This window comes from Cavia porcellus, unplaced genomic scaffold (assembly GCF_034190915.1).
Source record: "Cavia porcellus strain 051 isolate PalLab524CR breed Dunkin Hartley unplaced genomic scaffold, mCavPor4.1 scaffold_15, whole genome shotgun sequence".
Taxonomy (NCBI): Eukaryota; Metazoa; Chordata; class Mammalia; order Rodentia; family Caviidae; genus Cavia; species Cavia porcellus.
In genome coordinates, this window is record NW_026947498.1 from 41,001,587 (window position 1) to 41,007,586 (window position 6,000).

Below are 6,000 nucleotides of genomic sequence, written 5' to 3' on the forward strand. Positions count from 1 at the left end.
ACTGGACAGCAGATGTACAAATTGGAGCCCCATGAGTCTCACTTAATGCTTAGCACTTTCCTTCTCAAGAAAAGGTATTTTAAAAGACCTGGGTATGGAGTTCAATGAAGAGCTCTAGTTTCAATACTCAGGATGACAAAAAGTTTTTAAAAATGATTGAGAAAACAATCATAACTATATTTAGAAAGAAAAAGGATCAAATGCCTAGGAATGAATAATGAAAGAATCACTAAAATTATGAAACAATGAAATTAAAGGCAAAAAATAAAGCACTCCTAATGCTCATAGGTTTGAAGAATCCTAATTGTGAATAAGTCCATAGTATATAAAATAACTTTAAGATTTAATGCAAGTCCTAGGTGCATTTTTACATAAATAGAAAAAAATAAAATTGATATAAAATCACTAAAAACCTAAATTGCAAAAGCAACCACTGAAAAGAACAAATCTATAAGTATGAAAACTTCTGAGTTTAATTATAGTTTAAAAATCCAGTAATCAAAATGTACCATGTAGACAGAAAATAAATCAAATCACAGTGTACATATAGAATACTAGAACACAATACAGAAGTCAGAAATACATATACATATTAACAGTTATAATGAACTGAAAAATCTGTGATTATATAACTGAAAAATATTTGTATGTTATCACTCTTATTTTGATCAGAAAAAGTAACCTTCATATTTCTTATTTTAAATTTGCAATTGCCTTTACATAGGCAATAATTGGGACTTTATTTTTTTAGTTATGTTTTGGTTAAATTATGTTAATTACAGTAAGTCTTTCTAAAACATCTGTAGTTTAACAAAATCCTAATACAATTCTTGCTTATATAAATATAATATCATCAAAAGCCAGGTTATCTATCTATATATTTTTTCAGAATTTCAAGCAATTCTGTCACAAAATCTTGCACTGAATACAACGAACTTCAAAAATCTGAGTGAGAGAAAGGGATCTCCCAGTGGGCTGAAGGAGACGGGTAAATTCTAGCTCAAGTAGTCTACACTGCAGCTCTCGAAAAAGCATAGGCAATTTTATGGCATTAACTATTATTTTATCAATACGAAATTATCTTTGCAAAATGAACCATACACTAAAGAATCTTCACCTTATTTTTGTAATTTTTTCAAGCCCAAGAGCTAGAAAAAGTGCTGCGGGCTAACAGAAGTAAGGGTGGTTATCCGTAAGGATTTGAAGGAGCGGCAACAGCTGTCTTGAGATGAAGAAAATAATTTACATCTTGTTTTGCGTAATGAATATTCAGATTGTACAATAGTAATATTTCATAAAAATAGTCACGCGTGTTCTTCAATTTTTTAGTACATATGCATCGTCTATCCATTTTAAACCATTTTCAATTTTAAAAGTTGATTCTCATTTCTAAAATGTTTCTATTATTGGGTTATATCTGAGTTTGCATTTTTTAAAAGAAACAATCATATGATTTTTTTTAAGGAAACAGAATACAAATATTGGTATTGTATTTTCTTATTTTTTCCATGCTTCATTTGACAGCCTGCATTTATTAAGTATGCATTAAATACTTGCAGGATTTAATATAAAGATAGACACTTCCTAGTCAAAATATGCACTAAAATATAAGTTCTTTTGCAAAATATGTGAACATTTTTATGAATTTATTTATTCACTAATTTACAGTTTATTTTCTTTAAATATTGTCTTTATATTTGTTAATTGAAAAAATCTGTTAGGCTCCAGTTACATGGTAATATACAAGAAATTATTTAGGTTGTCCTGAAAGAATTATTCCTAGAATAATCTGAATACGTTGTTTTCTATGGTCACTTTATCTGGTTACTTTGTTTTTATTTGTGTACTTTAACAATGTGCAAATGTTAAAAATACCAAAATCAAAATCTATGTATTTTGTTTATGCTATAATAATTGAATTTTTTCTTCCCACCCTGCTGTTATACTAACAAATTTACAATTTTTTAAAAAGGTACAATATTATGTAGATAAACCTAAACTTCCTAGCTTATAGAAGACTTTATGAACTATCTGCTGAATTAAAATGGTGTAAATTACTTATGTTAATACAGGTTACAATTTATAGGGTATATAGATATATCTCAAATTGTGCTCAAATGTACATGAAAATTTGTAGTAAGAAAATTTCATTAAAATGACATGTTTGTACAATTTGATATATTTATGGCTGCTTGATTAAATATGGAATATAAAATTATTCCTCAGCAATTTGTATTTCTGAAATTTTAACAAATAACCTGCTACTTTAGAATTAATATATGACTAAATACAGTATATGTAATATTTGAATGTCAAATTTCACTCAGATTTACTTAACTTACACTGATGAGCCAACAATATTAAACAGCTGATGAAATATACAATGATTTAGGATCTTGGGCTGGAGATTTAGCTCAGCAGCATAAGCACCTGCCTGGCAAGCCGGACATCATGCATTTGATATCTGTTACAAAAAAAAAAAAAAAAAAAAAAAAAAAAAAAAAACCTTATGGCCAAAGCAAGATTATATTAATAATTTTTGTATTAAACACCTGCATCTCAGGTACTACAATGATTTCTAAGCAGTGTATTTCTTGAGGATGATAGTGAAACTAATACAAATCTAAAATAATAAGAACTTATTAATACTTACAGTAACTCAGAAAATGTGATAGGGAATCTATGTATTTTATAGATGATAGAATATTAGTTTTCTAAACTGAGATACTAAAATGCAAATTTAAATATATCTTAACAGCAAGAAATGTTCTTGTGATCTGATTTGTTCTTTTCAGTTATTAATAGTAATTCACAATAGTATTGCAAAAATTTGGACTTCAGAAAACAGTTGAAATTCTATTTCCTTAGCTGTATCTCTAACATAAAGTAAAAAATGAAAATAAAACAACCAAATAAAACAAAAAGTCCATTTGAAGTAAGCAAGTTTAAAACAAACAACTGACCCAACAGATATACAAAACATATAGTACTCCTTGGATTAAATGTTCCTTTGTCATTTAATTCTTGTTTTGGGAATATCAAATACATTAATGAAGATTAATTCATGCAGGTTACAGAGAATCACTTCTCTCCCCTGAAGATAATCAGTAATTTGTCTGAATTCCAAGTAGATTTCAACTTTGTAAAAGATAGACACACATTCTTGTTGAGCATTCATTCTTGCACTATGAGGAGAAACAAGAGCAGGTCATGATTAAATTTCATGCTCCTGTGGACCTCAAAATAATTTACAGAGTTATCACTGCTTTCATTCAGTTTCCTTATTATATGATGACTGTACCACATAGCTAGATTAAAGATCAATCTTTTAATGTTAATCCAAAATAAACTCCACATATTTAATGGCAAATTTATGGCAAAAATTTTGTTATGTATATTCTGAAATATCACTTGACCTATGCACAGTATGTCATAGACAACTAGTCTTTTGAAGCAAAAGTTCTATAGATTCACAATTTAATGCACAAATAAATTCAAACTGGACTATATTTCCTTTTGTTTTGTGGCCCAGAGCTATAGTTACTGTGGACACTCAAATTAACAGAAACACCATACACTCACAATGGGCCATAATGAGCAACAGTTACGGAAGGAGTTAAAATTTTGCCAGCAGGAACACATTGCATAATATTCTACTTCTCTCTTGTCGATGTCGCTCCTGGCCGGCAGGAAGGACACACGACAAAGTCTGGCAGTGGACAACCTTTTCTTTTATTTTCCTTCTCCGTACAGCCTGCCCTGGGATCGCTCCCAGCCGAAGCCTCCTTTGGTCCGCTCCCCGTGGCTCCTTCTAGGCTTCTACTTCCGGGCTTCTTCTTCCCCCCCAGGGGTGGCACCAGTATATATACGGATACAGTGTCCAATCATGTTAAAGTAAGCAAGGCAAGCTGATTGGCTAACATCATCAGTTGCCAGGCAGACTATATTGTTGAGCGGGTTGCTTACGCGGTAAGCAGGAAACTAACGTGCTCGATGGGAGGGGTAATCTACCTCAGGCTTTACTCTTCACTACAGGCCTCACGTCCGCCAAGTGAGGCGACCGGGCTCGGGGCTGCGGCTCCCAACATCTCCCCCTTTTTTATTTTTTTTTTATAAATGTGCGCATCGTAGCCCTTCCTGGACTGGGTGCAGAGGCTTATGCCCTATGCGTAGGCCCACCGTAGGTCCTTGGCTTAGACCCTGGTCGGCCGTCCCATGGTCTGCCAAGGCCCTGAGGCCCTCGTCCTTTTTCTAGGGCCAGGCACAAACTGGACGGAACCTGGATGCACACAAGCTTGCACTCATTTCCTCTCCGTAAAGAAATCCCCTCGGAGAGAAATTTAGACCTGGGCAGCATCTAACAGTCCAGCGGCTTACGTGCAGGATGGGGTAGGGCCTGGCTTAGGTTGAGTCGCACCGGGGGAGTACGCTCTTACCCGTCATTGACTCTCCTACCCAGCTATGTCATAATTTTTTAGAGGAGGAGTGTGGGAAGCTCACCACCCCTAGACTCGGTCGTAGGCTAGGCGAGCGAGCCATGCATATGCCTGAGGATCTTCTTGTCCATTTCGGGCTATCGCTATTTCTATTCATCTTGTTGGTTGGTCTGTGATGGATCTCCGGTAGGGCAGGTCTGATCTTCAGTCGAGGGCTTTGTCGCCCGTGTCAGTCTCTCCGGTACCCACAGTGGTTCTCGTCCCGATTCCTGTGGGAAAACACAAACCGCGCCTCGGTTCCAGCTGACCACTGGATCCGGGCCCATCCATTGTCATGCCATAGATAACCGCGCCTTTGGAGGCAGGCCTTGGCTTACTCCCCCTTTTTGTTTTTTATTTTTATCTTTTTTTTTTTTTTTTTTTTTTTTTATTGGTACCAGGGATCGAACTGGCGATTGCCTGCTTACAAGGCAGGCGCTTATGCCGCTAAGCTAAATCCCCAGCCCCCATTTCCTCGACCGGCGTTTTTCTCAGCCTGCTCGGCAGAGAACTCTGTGTACCAGGCTCGCCAATCCAGGTAACTACCCGAGGGCAGACACGCCTTTGCCAGCTGAATCCAGTCCACGGGGGTGAGGGGCCCAGAAGACAGGTTCTCCAGCATGGCAATGGTGTAAGGCGCAGTCGGCCCAAAGGTTGTAACTGCATTTTTAAGTTCTCTAATCTGCTTTATCTCAAAAGGCTCCCATGCATTACGTCCCTGGCCCATAGCTACTTGTACAGGAAATATCCCGTAGGGGCCACTATCTATCCCAGGTGGTGGATGTACCTCATGAGACAAACGTCCCCCCTGCCAAAGCCGCCTGTAAAAATACCGACCTGCCGGCGGCGGAGCATAAGACGGCGGCCATGATTGGGCGGAAAATGGGGGCCCGTGCATCATTTCCTGTTCTGGCGAAGGGGAAGGGAGCTCCCGGGCGGCCGCCTCGCGGCGAGGGATCGCCTCCGGGAACAGCCCCCAAGGTGGGGCGGAAGGCTTCGCCTCCCTCTCGCCCTCCGCAGACCAAGTTGAGCGGAGCGCAATTCACGGCGCAACGCCGGGAAAGAACCCTGTGACTCCTTATCGAGCGACTTAGGCTCCTGACAGCTGGTCTCTTTGGCCTCCTTGCCATTCAACTTTCCCTCGTCCTCGGAGTCAGACGACTCCGAGGCTAGAGCCCCGTCCTTCTCCTTAGCATCTTTGTTCCCCTTGACGGGCCCCTCTCGGGAGCTCCCCAACTGGGCCTGCTCAAATACCCTGCGTACTTTTGTAAGCTCTTGAGAGCTTTCTCCACAACCACCCTCGCTCTTAGTGTTGCTACCTAGCATGTTTCCCATCTTTTAATATGTTACTCAACGCGTGAGGCCCAAGGAATCCGCCACTTACGCGTGAGCCTGAGGGGAGTCTAAAAGCCCTGTAGGTGCGCGCCACCCAGAGCCCAGGCTTATTCCCAACTCACCTGTCTCGCAGCTCTGTACTGGAGCGTTGTCCGCTGTCACGTCTCGGGGGTGATCAGTCCCCGTACGG